Source organism: Gadus macrocephalus, chromosome 14 (assembly GCF_031168955.1).
Source record: "Gadus macrocephalus chromosome 14, ASM3116895v1".
Classification (NCBI taxonomy): Eukaryota; Metazoa; Chordata; class Actinopteri; order Gadiformes; family Gadidae; genus Gadus; species Gadus macrocephalus.
Window position 1 is genome coordinate 6,264,943 of NC_082395.1, and position 22,300 is coordinate 6,287,242.

Sequence of the window (22,300 nt, forward strand, 5' to 3'; positions counted from 1 at the left end):
CATCCAAACGTGCAACAGATGGTGAGAAGGTCACGTTGCGTGAGTGTGGAGGAGATGAATCCACAGGCCGAAGTCCTGTTGTGTGAGTGTGGAGTAGATGAATCCACAGGCCAAAGTCCTGTTGTGTGAGTGTGGAGTAGATGAATCCATAGGCCAAGGTCACGTTGTGTGAGTGAAGGAGATGAATCCACAGGCCAGCGATGAGTGGCGGTTGTGGATCACTGAAATGTGGACAGAGGAAAACAGCATATTGTTCAGTTGTCTAGATAGTGTCACATTATCAAAAGGTTATTACACCTGTAGTCAATGAACACGATATCCATGTCATCTTCAGCAGTGGGCTACTGACCTAAGGGACTCCAGCTGGTCAGAGATACAGGCTTGACGCAGCTCAGGTGTGTGTCCCAGACTGGACACAGCATTTCAACTGCACCTTACAAAGACGGATGATATGAATACAAAAGGACACAACGATTCAGTTATCTGGCAGACCGTCCGAGCCAAAGAGTCTTGTGCCGTGTTCCAATACCCGTACTTCCATGAGTATACTTAAAGGAAGTACACTATCTGCACTATCCGTACTCACTTGAGTACGCACATTTTTTAGATGCGAGTGCTGTTCCAAATCGAGTACTCTGTGGTGCACCGGAAATGACGATCACGACTGCCGCCGTGGCTCCTCCCCCGCAATAAACATCCCGCTTTGAACGGTGAACTCTTTACGCCTAGCAGCTATAAAAAGCTATAAAAACGATAAAAACTACAAAATGACTATTAATGCAGGCTATGTGGAAAATGCGCCGACTTTGGCTCAGCCTGGCTCCGCCTCTTCCGCTACGTAGCTAAGATGGCTGCCGTTGAGTACGGAGTACTAATCGTGAAGTGTGGATCCTTCGATCCACACTTCACGATTAGCCCGTTTTGAGTACGGCATCCGGGTCCTTGAAGTATACTTCTTTTCGCCGGATCTAAATTGGAACGTACTGTGTACTCAAATTTTGGCTAGTAAGTGCGGACAGTACGGGTATTGGAACACGGCACCAGTGAATTCAGAAGTGCGCCATGCCATGTAGTCTGAGAACTCAGGGGTGGAACCCAGCACCATTTGATGGAGAGCCCAACACCCCATCCTACCCCGTTTAGAGTTCCATCAGCAACAGACTCACCTTCCAGATGCATGGCTCCTTCAGCTCTCTCCTCAGTGGATATCCCCTTGGAGTCGGGTGTCACTCGCCCCACCCTGACGTCCTTCACCAGGCAGGTCCTCCATCACCTCCCTATGCCCCGCCTTCCTGTTTGGGGACAAACGGGGCCGTTTGGCCTCAATGTCTGGGCACAATCAAAGTGGTAGTTTGATGGTCTGACATCAGTGGTAGTTTGCTATAATGTCTGGTAGTAAACTGTTGTTTCCCAGTACAAGTCATGTTTAGTTCATGCAAACATACCAGTACTACTTGTTGGCAGGCAGACTCATGGTTCTCCAGGTGCACGGCTCCTCCATCAGCTCTCCTCAGGCAAGGACTCCTGGTCTGTGTAAACAGTGGTGGTAGTTGAGCAATTGGGGGGGGGGGGGGGGGTATTCTTGTGACGCCCAGTATAAACCAAAGCCCTGGCTGGAGTGTTAATGAGGGCATTGAATATGATTTGTTTTATTCTTTCCAACTTGCATAGAAACTAAAGCAAATGCAAAGCAGCTATAGTTTGTAATCTTTTAAGTCAGAACACTGAAATATTCTAGTTGATGAAAATGCTGTTCAGTTCCATAAATAATTGAATCACTTAGTTCTGATGGTCACATGACTGAACACAATGATGACCCACAGCTGTCCTTGACCTTCCAGAGACCTCTGCAGTCGCATCGTAGCGATCGTATATCCGAGCGGATCCTGGTGGGTCAGCGATACAATCAGGATATGAAAAAAAAAAAAACATTCTCACACCTCAGTAGACAGTTTTTCTTCATTTTAAAAGGGGACATTATACCACCAGGTGTGAGTGTGATTAGCCTTACAAGCCGTTTCCAAAATCGGACACATATTACATCACTACTGGGCGTGTACACCTAGATCTGTGCTGGATAGATGAGCAACGTTTACTTCGGTCCACTGGGTAGGCTGGTAGAATGATCTGTACAGCACAGATCTAGGTGGACACGCCCACTAGTGATGTCATATGGGGCATATTTTCAAAACCGCTTGTTAGGCTAATCACACTCACACCTGGTGGTATAATACGTCCCCTTTACAGAATAACAACTTTCAGAACTCATGTGAGAAATCAGACGCTGCAGCCTCACATGGAGAGCAAAATTGTGAGTGAATAAATCCTGTTCACTCACAGCTCCATTAACCCAGCGACTTTTTTCTCAAAATCATTCTGATCAAAACGATGGCTGAAGAGACCGATGTACGGCTGGTGGAGTGGCTAGTCTAGCAGCCTACTCCTTCACATTGAGGTGGCAGTGTAAGGTATAATCACCTCAGGGTCGGCTGTCCTTGCCCCCCCACCGAGGGACGTCCTTCACCAGCGGGTCCTCAGCACGGCTCCATCACCACCCCTCCATCACAGAGTCCTGGTCTGGAGCAAAAAGCAGGGAATTTGCCTCATGTCCACCATGTTCAGTTCATGCAAACCAGTGCAAACCAGTACCACCTGTTGGCAGGTAGATTCATGGTCGTCCTCCAGATGCAGTTCCTCCATCAGCCAAGGGCATTGGGTCTGTAACAAACAGGGGTGGTAGTTGAGCAGTGGGTGGGATTATTAAACCATTCTGAACCAAAGTACTGGCTTTTGGTGTAAAATGTAGAGGAATAGAAGACACTGCAAGTTAAAAAAATAAATAAGAACCATGCACACACTTGAAAATGTGTTATGCAGGAGAATGGTAGAACATTCTGTGAATTCAACAGCACACATTTGAAATTTGACTGTTAACATTATTCAAACAGTCTTCTGCCTCAGCTGAAACTCAATATTTAAAACAAACGATAAAACTTGTAGAATTCTTGTACCAGTAGCGTAGACTCTAGCCTTCACATTGAGGGGTTAGAGTCTCAATAAAACTTCACCGATGGCTCCATTAAGCCAAGGACGGTTTTCTCTAAATCTGCCATATTAGATGACGGCTGAAGTAACCGATTTTAGAACAGAAACCGTTCAGTAGCAGTGAGAGTGATAATCAATCTAGAGACTGGCTGCATTCACCCCGACATCATTCTTAAGGCAGGGCCTCCGTCCACCATGGCTCCGTCGGCTCTCGTCCACCATGGCTCCGTCGGCTCTCCTCAATCAGTCCTCCTCCTCCACCAACGCGTCCTGACCTAACATCAAACGGCAGTAGTTGGGTCCAAAATCAGCCATATTAGATGACGGCTGAAGTAACCGATTTTAGAACAGAAACCGTTCAGTAGCAGTGAGTGATAATCAAACTAGAGACTGGCTGCATTCACCCCGACATCATTCTTAAGGCAGGACCTCCACCACGGCTCCTCCATCGGCTCTCGTCCACCATGGCGCCGTCGGCTCTCGTCCACCATGGCGCCGTCGGCTCTCGTCCAACATGGCGCCATCGGCTCTTGTCCACCATGGCTCCGTCGGCTCTCCTCCATCAGCCCTCCTCCTCCACCAATGCGTCCTGACCTAACATCAAACGGCAGTAGTCGGGTCCAAAATCTGGTAACAAAGCCGGGGAGGTCAAACCTGCACACCCTTGCATTTGTAAAGGGGGAAAAAATATCCAACTTCCTTAAGTTTACAAGTTGACTCGTTGAGAAATGTATAAACTACTACTGTCAGAATGAAAATCTGAGAAAGATAATAAAAAATAGTCAACCTCTACAATTAGTTTCAGAGCGGCTTGGTGATGGTTACCCTGGTCCACCCTGCTGCCCCATTACAGGTCCAGGTAGTGGGGTTACCCTCTGGTACTGAACCATCATAATCAAGCACATTAACATCCAATATACATCCTTTTAACACAAAAATCAACATTGATCGAAAGCCACTTACACCGATAGAGCCTGGTTCAACGGCTCGGCCACATCTCCTCCCACCGACCACGCTGCAGAGATCACTGAGAAGATCATAATGTTATGAAAGATGGGTAAATACTGTGGGAATCAATGTGAGAAATCAGACGCTGCAGCCTCACATGGAGAGCAAAAATTGTGAGTGAATAAATACTGTTCACTCACAGCTCCATTAACCCAGGGACTTTTTTCTCAAAATCATTCTGATCACAACGATGGCTGAAGAGACCGATGTAGGGCTGGTGGAGTGGCTAGTCTAGAAGCCTACTCCTTCACATTGAGGTGGCAGTGTGAGATATAATCACCTCAGGGTCGGCTGTCCTTGCCCCCCCACAAGGGACGTCCTTCACCAACGGGTCCTCAGCACGGCTCCATCACCACCCCTCACAGAGTCCTGGTCTGGAGCAAACAGCAGGGAATTTGCCTCATGTCCAGTTCATGCAAACCAGTGCAAACCAGTACCACCTGTTGGCAGGTAGATTCATGGTCGTCCTCCAGATGCAGTTCCTCCATCAGCCAAGGCCATCGGGTCTGTAACAAACAGGGGTGGTAGTTGAGCAGTGGGTGGGATTATTCTCTGGACGCCTCTTTTAAACCATTCTGAACCAAAGTACTGGCTTTTGGTGTAAAATGTAGAGGAATAGAAGACACTGCAAGTTAAAAAAAACAAATAAGAACCATGCACACACTTGGAAATGTGTTATGCAGGAGAATGGTAGAACATTCTGTGAATTCAACAGAACACATTTGAAATTTGACTGTTAACATTATTAAAACAGTCTTCTGCCTCAGCTGAAACTCAATATTTAAAACAAACTATAAAACTTGTAGAATTCTTGTACCAGTAGCGTAGACTCTAGCCTTCACATTGAGGGGTTAGAGTCTCAATAAAACTTCACTGATGGCTCCATTAAGCCAAGGACGGTTTTCTCTAAATCTGCCATATTAGATGACGGCTGAAGTAACCGATTTTAGAACAGAAACCGTTCAGTAGCAGTGAGAGTGATAATCAATTTAGAGATTGGCTGCATTCACCCCGACATCATTCTTAAGGCAGGACCTCCACCACGGCTCCTCCGTCGGCTCTCGTCCACCATGGCTCCTCCGTCGGCTCTCGTCCACCATGGCTCCTCCGTCGGCTCTCGTCCACCATGGCTCCTCCGTCGGCTCTCGTCCACCATGGCTCTCCATGGTGGACGGCTCTCCTCCATCAGCCCTCCTCCTCCACCAACGCGTCGTGACCTAACATGAAACGGCAGTAGTTGGGTCCAAAATCTGGTAACAAAGCCGGGGAGGTCAAACCTGCACACCCTTGCTTTTGGGGGAAAAGGGGAAAAAATATCTAACTTCAAGTTTACAAGTTGACTCGTTGAGAAATGTATAAACTACTACTGTCAGAATGAAAATCTGAGAAAGATAATAAAAAATAATCAGCCTCAACAATTAGTTTCAGAGCGGCTTGGAGATGGTACCCTGGTCCACCCTGCTGCCCCATTACTGGTCCAGGTAGTGAGGTTACCCTCTGGTCCCCAGCCTCAGGTCCAACCAGCTGTGTTGTACAATATTTAACTAAACCTTGGGAGACGACGTGCCATTTCTAAGCTGCTGTAAATTAGCTTTATTAATCAACTACATTTACATTGAGGGCATTTAGCAGATGCTTTTAACCAAAGCGATGAGTACATTTTTCAGAAAGAGAAGCAATAAACTAGACACAGGTTGGACGTCTTCAGGAAGCGGACTCCCAAACACTAAATCAAGGTACTGAACCATCATAATCAAGCACATTAGCATCCAATATTCATCCTTTTAACGCAAAAATCAACATTGATCGAAAGCCACTTACACCGATAGAGCCTGGTTCAACTGCTCGGCCACATCTCCTCCCACCGACCACGCTGCAGAGATCACTGAGAAGATCATAATGTTATAAAAGATTGGTAAATACTGTGCGAATCAATGTGAAAGCTTCAATATCAAACACTCACATGTGCGGTTGGATTGACATCTTCTGCATCATACAGGATCAGGACTGCAAGGCCTGGAGTTCCCCCCCGTCTGTTAGCACAACATTCATCCATTTAAAAACACCACGACGCGCTTTACATCACTGCCTCACCAATAATAAACTGAACATCAATATAAGAGTTCTTGGTCACCACGTATCTTAGTTGCCTTGTGCTTAGTTTGATTTATTCAAAAGTCAAAGGTTTATGGTAGCATTTGCGCAACAATTAACTTTACTTTTCTAAACAGCTATACCATTTGATAATACGTGAATAAGCACACTTACATTTAACCCTTCCTTTTGTTTCTGAAGTCTAGCAGAAACTATATTGAGCAGATCACAGCCCAGATATTTAGAACACTAGCAATATCAATAGTAATTTAGATAGTAAAATGATACTTAGCCACATTCAGCTGCTGGGTTGTTGAAGAACTAAAAAGCCGTAGTATGTAAATGCCGTCGTCTCCATCTTTTACGCGACCCGATAAATGTATGCGCAGAAAATCGAGAGTTGATTGTAGAGCGCAGTTATCAAAGTAGTTTGCGGTATTTTGTGGGATAATGAAAAATATATATATTTTAAGAGTGCCCTTCCTAATTTCTAGTGCATAAGGATTTACCAATAATCGCAGATGGTTACCTATAGAAATGGGGCACTGCCAGATTACCTTAATTGGGTACGCTCATTAGTTATGAGGTTTACGCAAATGCCAATATTGATCGTACTGCCAGACGCCATAATAAGGTGTGGATGACATAACGCAATTGCCAATCCTGATCGTTCTGCCAGACGCCATAATAAGGTGTGGATGACGTAACGCAATTGCCAATCCTGTTCGTACTGCCAATTATCCTCCACCACACAGTACTGCAGCATTAGAGCTTCACAGACTGCACAAAACTAACTACCAACCTCTACAGAAACCCCAAGCCCCGTCATACTGGAATCGTAACGTTCCAGTACGAACCATCCCTAAGTAACGTAACCAGCACCTCACCTTGAGCTGAACGACGATGAAGATCTTGTGGTCGTCTCATTGCAAAATACAGCCAACAGACTTACCTTGAGGCGATCTGGTAGTTTGTTGCTGTTGGTTTATGTACAAAACATTTTGACTAAACATTTCAGTTACCCCATTTAACTAATTATCAACCAATTAACAATGCTTGCCAGTGTACAAAAAAAGCTAACTAATCTGTCTTTTGGCTACTTCCTCGCTTCACATCGCATGAGCATTGTCATATTGATCCGGGTGTGGTCTGAGTGGCCAGAGATGCATGTTAGGATACTGTGCTGTCTGAAGTCTACTGTTCTGTAGACGTGCCCCCCTCCGGAGAAACAGTGTTCAAAAGGGCTGTTGCATCAGTTACATGACCTGGAACATCCATCAAGACTGTGACAGGGACTCCCCAAGGAGAGACGCCATGGGTAGGATGCGAGGGCTCTTTCTCAGCGACTAGAATACACCACAGCGCCTACGGGAGGGAACCATTGCAGACATTTCAATATTCCTCTTCATAGATCTTGAAGCCCCAGCGAGGATTTCTTTTCCTCCTCAGCTGAAGAAGAGCTTGGTTACAGCATGAAGAGAACCCTAGTTGGGATGTTACCAAGATGGTTTCTGATTCAAAGGGGGACCCAACTCCCAGGTCCAGCTAGCATCGACAAATGCATTGCAATTCAGCCCAAGAAAAACTTGCATCCCAGCACAGGAGTCCAGAAGATACAATCCACAGGGCCTGCCAGCCAACTATCATGTCGGGGCTAGAAAGGGCAGCCACGTCGCAGTCTTTCAAGCTTGAAGGACCATTTCCTAAAATGTTGTGATGTATAATAAGTGCGTATCCCCATGTCATCACGCTCACACATGGTATGCCTCGTCACCCTGATCACGCCCGGATGAAGAACCCCAGGCCAGGTAGAACCCCGACTACATGAACAACCGAACCAGGTAGAACCCCGACCACATGAACAACCAGGCCAGGCAGAACCCTGACCACATGAAGAACCAGGCCAGGCAGAACCCTGACCACATGAACAACCAGGCCAGGTAGAACCCTGACCACATGAACAACCAGGCCAGGTAGAACCCTGACCACATGAACAACCAGGCCAGGTAGAACCCTGACCACATGAACAACCAGGCCAGGTAGAACCCTGACCACATGAACAACCAGGCCAGGTAGAACCCTGACCACATGAAGAACCAGGCCAGGCAGAACCCTGACCACATGAACAACCAGGCCAGGCAGAACCCTGACCACATGAACAACCAGGCCAGGCAGAACCCTGACCGCATGAACAACCAGGCCAGGCAGAACCCTGACCACATGAACAACCAGGCCAGGCAGAACCCTGACCGCATGAACAACCAGGCCAGGCAGAACCCTGACCGCATGAACAACCAGGCCAGGCAGAACCCTGACCGCATGAACAACCAGGCCAGGTAGAACCCTGACCACATGAACAACCAGGCCAGGTAGAACCCTGACCACATGAACAACCAGGCCAGGCAGAACCCTGACCGCATGAACAACCAGGCCAGGTAGAACCCTGACCACATGAAGAACCAGGCCAGGCAGAACCCTGACCACATGAACAACCAGGCCAGGCAGAACCCTGACCGCATGAACAACCAGGCCAGGCAGAACCCTGACCGCATGAACAACCAGGCCAGGCAGAACCCTGACCACATGAACAACCAGGCCAGGCAGAACCCTGACCGCATGAACAACCAGGCCAGGTAGAACCCTGACCGCATGAACAACCAGGCCAGGTAGAACCCTGACCGCATGAACAACCAGGCCAGGTAAAACCCTGACCACATGAACAACCAGGCAAGGTAGAACCCTCGCCATGCCCACCTGAAGAGCCACAGGCAGTCCAGTTGTTTTCCTTCAGACTCAAACTCTTCCGCTTTGATGAGCCTGAGAACAGGGACGGGATTTGGTGGAAGTGGTGAGAAGGTAATCTGATTAGGTCACCCCAGTGGTGGGATGGTAGGTATCGGACATCCCAGTAGCTGGTAGGTATCGGACATCCCAGTAGCTGGTAGGTTTCAGACATCCCAGTAGCTGGTAGGTTTCAGACATCCCAGTAGCTGGTAGGTTTCAGACATCCCAGTAGCTGGTAGGTTTCAGACATCCCAGTAGCTGGTAGGTTTCAGACATCCCAGTAGCTGGTAGGTTTCAGACATCCCAGTAGCTGGTAGGTTTCAGACATCCCAGTAGCTGGTAGGTTTCAGACATCCCAGTAGTTGGTAGGTTTCAGACATCCCAGTAGTTGGTAGGTTTCAGACGTCCCAGTAGTTGGTAGGTATCGGACGTCCCAGTAGTTGGTAGGTATCGGACGTCCCAGTAGTTGGTAGGTAGGTCATGAACGGACCAGACCTTGAACAGAGCAGGGATTGGTTGGTAGGTCTTTACAGTAGGATTCTCCTCATCCCATATGAACAGCAGGCCGATGAGCCCTCTGCTGGCTCAGATGCAAGCCTTTCTCAGGCTGAACTGCAGAGTAATGGAGGAGGCCAGCTGGTCCTGCAAGTTCGGTCCTCTTAAATCAGAACCTATCGCGGTAAGATCCCACCAAGGACCCTTTTCGTGACTGCAGCTGTGCTCTACTCCAGCTGCGGAGGTAGAGAAACCGTAGCTACGGCTTCAAGATGTATGGTGGGCAACGTTGAAAGGTGCTCCATGGTTCTCTAGCGAAGGACCGAGGTGGTGTTCTAGTCGTTGAGGAAGAGCCCTCACATCTCATCCCCGGGCGTTTCTCCTTTAGGTGAGAGCCTGTCACCATCTTGAATGACATCCCAGTTCATGTAAATGACTTCACAACCACCTCTTAAGACACATGCCTTCACCTGAAGGGGGCAAGACTACAGAGCTGGAGGCTTCAGACAGCGCAGAACCCTAGCATGCATCTCTGATCACTCAATCTGAACCCTCGTCAGTACGGTAACTCATGTGACGTGATGCAAAGTTCAGGAAGTAGTGGCGAAGCATGTCGAAAGAAAATCTAGACAAAACCTTGGAGTATGTTTTGGCTGCACTCTGAAACCCTATGTTACTATTCTCACAATTCACTTGGAACCTATACTACAACCCTTCTAACACAGCATTGACACATGTTCAAACTAAAACAGGTAATTAGCCCAAGTACCAACAAAAAACATTATTTAAATCATTCACCTTTCCACCTCAGCCAACGAGGAGGCCAAAACAATGCCCCAGCATAAAGAGGAAATATAAGGACTTACAGTTCGCAGTTTCTTCTTCATGGTTCAGTTTTAATACTCACAGAATCACTTTCTCCTCCTTGACCTGTGAAGTAACGGAACGAGCAGATTCGTTTTAGTGCTCAAACCACACCACTAAGGCAAAGTTGATTCAAGCTAACTTAATTTGAATTAATCATGCATTCCTTTCCCCAAATATTGGCACCAATCTTCTCCAAACGACAGTCCTTTAACCTGTAGAAACTTCATTAAAACTTGATACGAATCATTTTTTTTAACTTTATTTTGGCAGTTGTGTATAGTTTAGCTGCATCTAGACTAATATACTTGAAAGAAATATATCAAATTCTTAAGGGTTTTAACTTTTAATTTTTTTTGTTTTTAAAAAGGCAAAAATCCACCTAATAAAACGATCAAGGGCTCAATAAAAAACATGATTTGGCAAACGCATCAGACTCTATAGACGTCTTAAATCAGCCCACACAACTAGCACATTGAATCCACATTTAACCACACCACCTGAATAAATAAATGGCCTATAACCACGCAAAAACACTACAAATGATGTCCAATTACATCAAGAACCAACATTAAACATCAAGTAAGCCTAGTAGGAAAATAAACGTTCTACTCACAGCAGGTCCAGATGTGGTGGTCCGTTTTACTTCGAAAAGCGTTCGTTACAAGAACTGTCATTTGTCACACAAAACCGGGAAACTCCAACCAAGTTCTGGGTAAACTCCAAAAGTATACATCACCGTACCTGGGAGACGTTAGACGGTTAGTGGGGAGACCGACCTGCTTAGTTTGCCCTACTGAGCAGCAGACAGGTAAGTTAGAGATGACTGCGAGCACGAATCGCCACAGGTGAACTCATTAGCGCGGAGCGTGGCACCATGGACCACAGCCAGAGCGAACACAGCGGGGCAGAGGAGTGTCAGGAATAGTCTTTGGTGTACACATCAGTACGGCCTATTTGCACTACTGTTTAGTGGCAATGCAGTGTTTTATTCTATGCCTTTTTATTTTCGTATATTATTTCAATGAATACAATTTATTTATTTATAAAAACAAGATCTGGTCTTCAAATTTTTTTCCAAATATAGGTCGTCTTACAATGGGGTTTGTGTTTATATTCGGACCAATACGGTACAGCGGGCGCTCACATGACGTTAAGCATTTCCTGGTGCATAATGTGACGCTTCAGAACCTAAAATCCCGTTTCTCCCCGTTGACACGACAACACATAACCGGCATTTTCAGAAATCTCCACTTTGGCCGGAGTTTTTAGAAATAATCGTTTTCTGTGATAAGACAGGGCCTCAAACAGCACACCCAGCACCCCTACTTCCCGCGGTACTGCGCGTCACAGTGCTTAAATTTGCATACGCGATCTGGTTGGATGACGGATCCGTCGCTGCCGAAAAAGTTGAACATTTTTCAACTTCTTGAGCCGAAGGCTCCAACGCAGCTCCAACGGAACGGACGGATCCACAATGCATTGCGCGTCCGTCCCCATTACGCCCCGTGCCCACTAGCATTGTTATCTCAATCAGATTATTCATTGATTGAGATAACAATGCTAAGAATATCTGATGTGGTGTAAAATAAAGGAGATGACAATGGCAGCCAACATAACCAGCGTTAAATCTCCTCTCTTGCCTGTTTTCATATTTCCTTGTACACACAGGAGACTATAGATCTACCAAGTTAACACAACAATTTATTATCCGTACAATACCAAGAATCAACAGATTTTCACGAGTATATGATTACAATCATGAATACAATTTGAATTAAGCTCACATTCACAAACAAATATATTCTAAATGAATACTCTGAGCAAGCATGACAATACTGCAAGGCAAGCCATTACATCATGTCTTGTACTACACTAATGCTACTCAATACCTTTGCAAATACTTTGCAGGAGGGAGAATCCCAGCACAGTGACCTGACTGCAATCGTGTGTTTGAGGCACTTTTCATCCAACTCTACGAGCAGTACTGTGGATCAAGGCGCGTATGTGGAGTCAGGCACCAGTGTTTGAGCCATACCCCCACATCCGGCAAGTCATTATTATTAATATCATGGTGATGGAGAAAAGCACCACCCGGCTCCAAGTGATAAATACTGCAACAATCACAAGATGTTGAGTTTATAAACACTTTACCCAGCCAATAATAACCTAGTATCTGTGCCATTTCCTGTGTAGCCATGTTGTCATCTGATATTATGCTTTGTTATACAAAAAAGGTAATACTTTTAGGCACTGCACACTAGGGACTGTGCAGTATCGCGAGCCCATAGAGGCTCCATCTTCTGTTCTGAGGCCTGCTCCTGAGCTTCCTCTCCAGTCAACCAAACCAGCTCTTCAACCACTTGCCCACACCTCCACTTCTCCTGCCTGCCTCCCAGATTCTGGTTCCTGTGGTTCCGGTTCTAAACCTGCAGAAGCGTCTCGTCCCAGTTCCACGTTTTTATGCTTTGCCAGACCCTTATTGGATGACTACAATCAAAGCTTTTGTTTGGCCGTCTGCCAAAATAATACATGTTGGCTTACAACTAGTGACTACAATGAAGTCTTCTATCTGCCCAATAATGTTTTTCTTCTTTCTTGCCTTCTCAAATTCAACATTTGTATGGTTAATTATCTGCTGTCAAAGCACAGATTCTGTTGAATGATCGATGCTTAAAATTTACTTTGAAACACAGATGAATGCATTTGTTAATTCACAAATGTTTTCTGTTTCATCAAAGAAATTCCATTGTGATCAGTTACATTGATTTATATATTAACTACAACTTTTGAAAAAGAAAGTGAATAATATAGCCTAGATATAAAACAGAAAATGTCATAGGCCTGGGGGGTATTCCACGAACGGACGTTTAACAAACAGAGTTAACGCTGAACTCTAGGTTGAGTGAGCCTGTGCCAACTAAACCAGAGCTGTCGGTTCCACGGCACCGGTTATTAGTGATGGGATTTTCGGCTCCTTTGCGAGATGCGGCTCTAATGGCTCTTCTTACTGTGGAGAGCCGGCTCTTTCGGCTCCCAAACGGCTCCCCATACACATGTTTTACATTATTAATTAATTAATAGCTTAAACCTAATTTTATAACATTTTGTTTCATTATTGACATTGTTAAGCACTTATGAGTAAAAATGTAGCATAACAATGCTTTATGAATAAAACCTTCATTACTAAATAGCACCACTTCCGTCTGTGAAGGTTGTTAGTGGAGCCTGCACGATAGGATATTCTGGTTTTGCAGAGTCTACACTCTGCCCTGGTGGAGTCTGACGTAGCATTAAAATGAGTCCAGATTTTGCTCCGTTTTCTGTCACCACTCATTATCACACAGGCCTATTCAATTGTCACACTGACTCCCCTTCTTTATGCCGTGTGCGCTTCTTGACTGCTGCGTGCGTGACTGTGCATTGACTGCTGCGTGCGTGACTGTGCATTGACACCTGCCCACGAACGCTATACAGCTTGGCCAATTGCCTGCGGTTTCCAAAAAAAAAGTGGAGAGAAACTTTTTTTTCAGTGTTTTCTATGGCGACACATTAGTGCCATAATTCACTAATGTGATAAAAGATGCATTCGGGCGTATTATATTATTCCACACGCGTAGATATTAACTGCGAGCGCGCAAATGATCTCTGCACGCGCGCAAATTACCTCTGCGCGCGCAAAACAGCCTCTCGCGCGCGCAAATGAGAGGAAGGCTGAGGAGGGCTGTCAATCAAATATCGCGCTTCAGAAACGGCCAATCATAGGAAAGCCCGCCCTGCCTTGGTTCCCTCCCCCATAGTGCCAAAATTAAATTCGAGCGAGCGTAAAAAGATCTTTCGCGAGAGGCTGTTACGCGCGAGAGGCTGTTTTGCGCGCGCTGAGGTAATTTGCGCGTGCGAGAGGCTGTTTTGCGCGCGCAGAGGTAATTTGCGCGCGCGCAGAGATCATTTGCGCGCTCGCAGTTAATATCTACGCGTGTGGAATAATATAATACGCCCGAATGCATCTTTTATCACATCAGTGAATTATGGCACTAATGTATGGCGACACATTAGTGCCATAATTCACGAATGTGATAAAAGATGCATTCGGGCGTATTATATTATTCCACACGCGTAGATATTAACTGCGAGCGCGCAAATGATCTCTGCGTGCGCAAAACAGCCTCTCGCCCGCGCAAATTACCTCAGCACGCGCAAAACAGCCTCTCGTGCGCGCAAATTACCTCAGCACGCGCAAAACCTCTCGCGAAAGATGTTTTTACGCTCTCGCTCGAATTTAATTTTGGCACTATGGGGGAGGGAACCAAGGCAGGGCGGGCTTTCCTATGATTGGCCGTTTCTGAAGCGCGATATTTGATTGTCAGCCCTCCTCTCATTCAATTCTGAATTGTACAGTAAATGGCTGAAACGATAGTTACTTATTGTAACTCTAGATTCTATGAGTATAGGCGCAGCCTTTTAAGGCTATTGCTATTGGGTTATCCCTAGGCGTGAGCCGTAGCACTGAAAAATTTGTAATCCCCGACCACCAACAGCGTGGGCCTCAATTACGTCCGCGTGCGGCGTGCCTCAACGACGCAGATATAGTCGGGCGCCGGCGGACGTTCTGCTCCCAATAAACAGCTTTTCTTCAGCTATTTAAAGGACAATGAGGCCGACACTTAAAAGGCTGCGCCTATACTCATAGAATCTGGAGTTACAATACGTAACTATCGTTTTTCAGCCATTTACTGTACAATTCAGAATTGAATGAGAGGAGGGCTGAGGAGGGCTGTCAATCAAATATCGCGCTTCAGAAACGGCCAATCATAGGAAAGCCCGCCCTGCCTTGGTTCCCTCCCCCATAGTGCCAAAATTAAATTGAGCGAGAGCGTAAAAACATCTTTCGCGAGAGGTTTTGCGCGCGCTGAGGTAATTTGCGCGGGCGAGAGGCTGTTTTGCGTGCGCTAAGGTAATTTGCGCGCGCGAGAGGCTGTTTTGCGCGCGCAGAGATCATTTGCGCGCTCGCAGTTAATATCTACGCGTGTGGAATAATATAATACGCCCGAATGCATCTTTTATCACATTAGTGAATTATGGCACTAATGTGTCGCCATACTAATGTGTCGCCATAGTTTTCCCGGCACATTATTAATTGAAAGCTGCGTGTGATTGGTCAGATGTGTGGAGCACACGCTTGACACGAGGGCAGTGGAGACATTAAGGCACCGACGGAGGAAAAAAAAAAACTCTGCTTTACCACAGGCAGAACGCGCAAGGAGTGAGAGGGAGAGGGGGAGGGGGAGGGCAGGGGGAGAGACAGCGAGGCACAGCAGGAGAAAAAAAACGAAAAGCAGAGCACAAGCACATGCAGCGACGGGGAGGCGGAGAGAGCGAAAAACTGAAAAAAAAAAACCGGCTCCCAAATAGGATCTTAAAACGGCTCCCATCGTAGAGCCGGTTCCAATCGTTCACGTCAAAGAGCCGGCTCTTTGAGCCGGATCGTTCGCGACCGACACATCACTACCGGTTATGCATTAGTTCAATCAACACAGGGTTGTGCGCGTCCACGCCAAACCTATAAAGAAGTGATTTATGGATCATGGAAACCCTGATCGAAATGGGGAAACGGGCCGCTTGAAAGTGAAAATGTCATGTTGTCCTGGGAACCGGATTTTCAGTTCTAAACAACCGAACGAGAGATGGCGTTGAGATGTGCGAGAGATGTGTCGTTTCTTTCAAAATGAAAATAAATCAATATCAAGAGGTGAAAATCACTACCAATCGAAACATGTCGAGGCGTTAATGTATTCACTGCAAGGTACTGTGGAGAAAGCTATTTAAATATATTAAAGATTTGCGTGAGAATCTGTATCTCTCCAGCAAAAAGTCATCCGGATATAGCCGTGGTCTTAGAAATCTCTCCCGGTGGATTGCACGAATAATTGGCGCTCCGGTATCAACAGGGCTCTCATCAAAAGGGCATGCCATTGTGAACACATGGAATCTGCGGTGAACGCAGCTTTAAATCCCCAAAACCGGGTTATGTTCCAAACTTAACCTGCACAAAACCTGGTCCGACCAGGTTTGATTCAGATCATATGTTGCTATAGTAACTAACATACCGTGTTCATTTTGGAACGGAAACCCTAGGGTTACCGCAAACCCTGGGTTAATTTGCCCGGTTATGTGATAAAACCGGCTTTGTGGAATACCCCTCTGCCCTATGAAGTGACATCATGCCCATACAATCATCAAAACATTGAGATCTGTTTTAAAACAGTTTGTCTTTTTGACACATAAAAACTTACGCTTTTTATAAAATGTCATCAACTTATTCATCAACAAGTCATTGGATATATTAATACCAGAAAATAATGAAGAAAAAATTATATATATAGACTGGGAATCGAACCCCAGTCCCAACGGCGGCGGCGTGCATATCCTCTCCACACGGCGGCGGCGTAGATTCTCCACACGTTCATTTCACACGTTGTTATCCTTCTCCAGGGAATCCTGGCACTATCCACTCGCCATATCCACTCGCCATAGAAGCAGGGCTCAAGCGGGATACATTCGCGGCCAACAATCCCCTTCTCCTCCATGTCGTGGTTCATGTACTTCAGGGAGTCAAAGCCAAAGTTCCTTTCCCCCAATTCATTCTCAACCATGGCTGAGATAACCCCCACTACGAGTCTCGTTGTAGAAATACCAGAGACGAGAGTCCGACGTGTTATGCGCCATCACCAACAGCAGAACGGTTATCCAAATAACAAGGAAGTGTACAACACTTGCGTTACAGTCCTGGAGCTCTATATCTAAATAATATCATATAATACATAGATATCTATATCAAATAATACATATTATCACGGCCAAAAGCTGTGTGCACGTCCAGACGATATAATGAATCACAAAGGACTTCGTCGGGTTCTCCGACGTCTCTGGTTCTTCCACTTCCACATCAATCTGTAGTAGACAGAACCGCGCGCTGCCTGCTGCCGGCGCGAGGCACCACCGCCCGGCTGCCCGCAGCCGGGCGGTGGTGCTTCGCGGCGGTGGTGCCTCGCGGCAACCGGCGGCAGGCAGCATGTCGCAGTTCATGTACTTCGATGTCGTTCTGCCATTGCATTCACAATTCTGTAACTAGCCTGTTACTACGAACTAAGCAACTACCGTACACGTATTAGCATTTAGCACTAGCTCAATCACGACTCCTTCAGAATTCTTGTGGGTGGTTACGAACCAACCAAGTGGGCAGGGCCATGAATAATAATTTGACAACGCTACGTCACAGTGTCACCTTATCCAGATCGGCTCATTTCTTCTGCCTTTTTCCTTTCATTGCCTATTGCATTCAGCAGATAAACTGCATAGATTTCAAACTTACCACAGCTCACAAACTTATTCAGACCTATGTTATTTAACAAACAATAGGAAAAATGTGATTTTAATGGCATGGGCTCTTTAAGTATCTTTTTCCACACGCTAAAGGTCTACAACTCAATTTAGTAAATTAAATCGATTAACTAACGCTATCGCATTGTCCCTTTCTACACACCACCTAGGTGGCTTAACTGGTCTCCTCTGATGACGAGGACACAGGGTGAGGATGATTAAAAGTTTGAGAGTAAATGCGATACACAGAGTAGGTGTTGTATGCTGCCTTGCCCAACATCTCTGTGAGTGTGTGTGGTGATGGCTGGTTTAATGCAGCCTCCAACAGCCCTGAGTCCAAGCAGTCTGACCTGGGCCAGGTTGAGTCTGCTTGAACCAGACGTCAACCAAACACACTCTTACATACACATTCTGCTTTTCTGCAATGCTTTTACTTTGTTAAATCCATTACGAAAATCACGTTTTAAGGTTGAAAATTGCATTTTCAACACTCAATGTCTCGGGGGAGATGCTTTGTGTCAAATAACAGGAACTGATGTTTTTGGGTATTGTAAAGGTGGCCGGGCTGTGACCCCACAGTAGACCGTGTTCCTTGTAGTTTATAGACCCGTGGAGGGTCGTTATACAAGTGAGTCATGTCTAATTCAGGGCCATCGGCCCCGGAATTCTCCTTGAACAGCAATCAGCTAATCGTCTGAATTAGCTGATTCGAGAAGTGGTTCGAGATACAATCAGCGACCGTATTTGTTGTTATTGTATGCATTAAGTCTTCCCCTTAACCATTCGTTCTTACTATAATTATTCATCCCGCATTAGAGGGTTGGAGAATACGACTAACCGGACAGATGGCAAGGCTTGGAATAAGAGGTCCTTATTTTTATGTTATTCAAAGACAAGCTCACATGCAAGCATGCACAAGTGCACATGCACACACGCATAAGTGCACACACGCCTTCACATGCACGCCTTCACACGTCCATGCTCAATCTCTCACCCAAGCATTATCTTTGATAATAATCATGTATCATTTTTGTTAATTATTCCTAATCAAGGAATAATTAAGGAATAATTGTCCCGACTATTGTTTGAGACAAACCCTCTGTGTGTTTGTGTGCATGTGTGTGTGTGTGTGTGTGTGTGTGTGTGTGTGTGTGTGTGTGTGTGTGTGTGTGTGTGTGTGTGTGTGTGTGTGTGTGTGTGTGTGTGTGTGTGTGTGTGTGTGTGGGTGGGTGGGTGTGTTATGTTTGATACACATATCTGTAGCCCTTGGGTACACAACGATTGGGGAAGAAAGGCAGTAATGTTGGGTTACTGTGTGGTGTGTGTGTGTGTGTGTGTGTGTGTGTGTGTGTGTGTGTGTGTGTGTGTGTGTGTGTGTGTGTGTGTGTGTGTGTGTGTGTGTGTGTGTGTGGGTAGGGGGGGATATCGAAGAACTGCAGCCAATCTGTTGGACTAATAATAGGAATAAAACAACACCCACACAACAATGGTCCATTGCTGAAAAATTTTCCTCTTGAGTGTGTACAGTCTTGTCCTATCTGCTGTTGACAAACAATGTCACCCCCAGGAGATGAATAAAATATCACATTGTTATATAATTCAATCTTCCAGTGATTTAATCACACATAGTAATTTTAAACACACTCATGCACGCATGAGTGGTGGTGGTTAGTGAGGTTCCCCCTTCACTGTAAAGCGTCTTTGAGTGTCTAGAAAAGCGTTACATAAATTCAATCCATTATTATTATTATGATGTTTGAGTTGTACTTCCGTCGTGAACCTCAATTAAAAGGCGAGCTGACTCACAAATGGCATCTAACATCTAAGAAAGCTGGAGGAAGAAGCACTTAGAAACAGTCTCTTCTTTTTATTGGATTGCTCTCTTTTTCCGGGCCTTTGTTAATGTGTTCTGAATGAAATTGAACATTACAATTACAAAAAAATGACACATCAACTCTTTTTTCTGTAATTTGTACTTCGTTACTGGTATTCATCCTTTGTCTTTCAAGAAAGAGAAAGAGTTTCTTTCTCTTTCATAATGAGCCTTTCTAAAGACCCGAAGCCATTTTTGATGTGTCTGTCAGCTGGTTGATGTCCTATGGTGTCGCCCCTGCTGCGATTTGCAATGGATTTGTTTACTGCCATTTTATATCCTTGTCTTGTTGGCTCTCGGGACGGTTAAACAGGCTGCTCTACTGTGGCTCGTAAGGGTTGAATATATGTAAATATGTAAGTGTTGAATATGTAAAACGGTAGCTTCAAAAGCAGCATGTGTTGCTACTTGGTCGTAGCGGAGCAAACTGTGGCGATGCTAAAGTCCTCAAGAACAAGATTCAAGAAGCATGTGGAGAAACAAGCATCTTCTTCCTCCCACACACACACACACAGACACGCACAGACACAAACACAGATACAAACACACACACACACACACACACACACACACACACACACACACACACACACACACACACACACACACACACACACACACAGATACAAACACATACACACACACGCACAGACACACAAACAAACACATACACACACACACACACACACACACACACACACACACACACACACACACACACACACACACACACAGTATACAAACAAGCACACAAACACACAAACAAACACATGCACACACAAACGCACACGTTTTGGTCCAGTCCCGGAAGGTGTTCTGGTCTGTCACCCTTACATTAAACAGTACACACATTAAACAATCTCCTCGGCAAGCTGGCTGGCTCAAAGTGGGGGGCAGCAGCCCATACACTGCGTACTTCAGCACTAGCCCTTGCATTTTCTGCAGCTGAATATTGTGCCCCTGTTTGGTCCAGGTGATCCCACACACACCATGTGGACACCCAATTGAACTCAACAATGAGGATCATTACAGGAACAATCCGCTCAACACCACTCCCCTGGCTCCCTGTCCTAGCCAACATAGCTCCTCCACCCATCCGGCGAGTAGTCCTCAATCAAAGGATGCTCCAAAGGACCAAAGACCCCTCCCCTTCCAATTCCATCCACCGCTCGACTTCCGTCTAGACGACCAATTTGGAAGAACCCACCACCAGCTGATCTCACCATCCAATCAGTTTGGATAAAGGAATGGGAGTCCAAGGATAGGTCCCAATACGATACACAGAAGACAGCCAAATAAACATCTCGAATAAAGATCCTGTGTCAGACCCCACCCTACCGGTCTCTGGCATCAATCTACCAAGGAAGCAGTGGACGACGCTAAATAGATTCAGGACTGGATATGGCCTCTGCTTGGCCAGCCTTCACAAACGGGGCAGCAGCCCAACCCCACAGTGTGCTCGTGGAGAGCAGCGAACAATGCATCACATCATTGAAGCATGCCCTCTACAAAGACTTAAAGGAGGACTTGTCACCTTTCATAGCAGATCAAGAGGCAACTGCTTGGCTAAAGGACTTTGCATTCGCTAAATAAAATAACAGTTAACACAACAGATAACTCTAACTTACCTGTGAGGGCCAAGCTGTGGCAACAGAATCTAGAGACTCTCCAAGCTTTGTTGTGGTCCCCCACATGGAGCTGATGAATACCCCCACCCCCTACCGTACGGCGGTCCTTACCCCAGTGCATTATCATAGAGCATCGGACTCATGTTGCGTTCAATGAATATTTTAAAGTAATGCTCCAGATGACCGGGTATTGTTATATATCCAAGTCCTCCGCTGTGGGATAGTCTCCCGCTGTGGGATATTTAGTTGTCGGTGCAAAATTCCCATGGTAATCAATTTACTGGAAGACGTTGATGGCACATGCGTTTTCTACACCCTACCATTCGTCCTGTACACTGTTCCACACAAACATCGGCTGTTTTGTTATTTTGCCACCTTTACACTCAATAAAAAGTCAAGATGACTCACAAATGAAATTGACCTCTCCAAACATTAAATGTGGTAAATGCCTTGTGGGCCTAATAAAATGGATGACTATCTATCTACAGTTGAATTACTTTTTTTGTAAATTTGATTATTTCAGGATCTTAAAGGAGACATATTATGAAAAACACACTTTTCCTGGGATTTGGGGCGTTGTTTTGGGTCTCTGGTGCTCAAACAGGCATACAAACTTTGAAAAAAGTCTGTACATGATTTTTAGAATGAGATGCATTTCTGAGAGTACCCCGCATACAGTTACCAGACGAGTGAGTCCGTTTCGGCGCCCCCTCCTACGTAAGAACGGGGTACATTTGAATATTATCTCCCACTTCCCCACCCCCCTCCAATCAGAGCATAGCTATTATTTTGGGGACCAGCGGACAAGCAGCTCCGGCGGGGGGAGCTCAGGTTCCAGCTCCGAGAGTGCAATCCCTTTCTCCGCCGAGGCCGCCGGACTGCCGCTGAGCTCCCTCCGCTCGGAGGAAGTCCGGCAGCTCAGCTCCCGGAGAACAATCCCCTTCTCCTCCAAGTCGCGGTTCAATATGGACTTCAGAGAGTCAAGGCCAAAGTTCCTTTCCTCCAATTCTTCTCAGTCATGGCCCGAGATAACCCCCACTACGAGTCTTTACTTGTTGTGGAAGCACCAGAGACGTCAGACGCAGTCTTTATGATTCATAATATCATCCGAGGCGCACATAGTTTTTGG

The 22,300-nt window shown here is 45.9% G+C and overlaps 1 long non-coding RNA gene across 2 annotated transcripts; it reads right to left on the minus strand.

Annotated features, from left to right (window-relative positions):
* Nucleotides 1-383: 383 nt before the first annotated feature.
* On the minus strand, nucleotides 384-5,208 carry LOC132472533 (uncharacterized). 2 transcript variants are annotated; one of them, XR_009529098.1, is made up of 7 exons: nucleotides 5,089-5,208; nucleotides 3,205-3,229; nucleotides 2,479-2,718; nucleotides 1,835-1,886; nucleotides 1,446-1,529; nucleotides 1,167-1,292; nucleotides 384-433 (listed from the first exon to the last, which is right to left on the minus strand). It is a non-coding gene; the product is annotated as an uncharacterized LOC132472533 (long non-coding RNA). The 2 variants fall into 2 exon arrangements; XR_009529099.1 differs by having other exon boundaries at nucleotides 386-427.
* Between the last annotated feature and the right edge of the window lie 17,092 nt (nucleotides 5,209-22,300).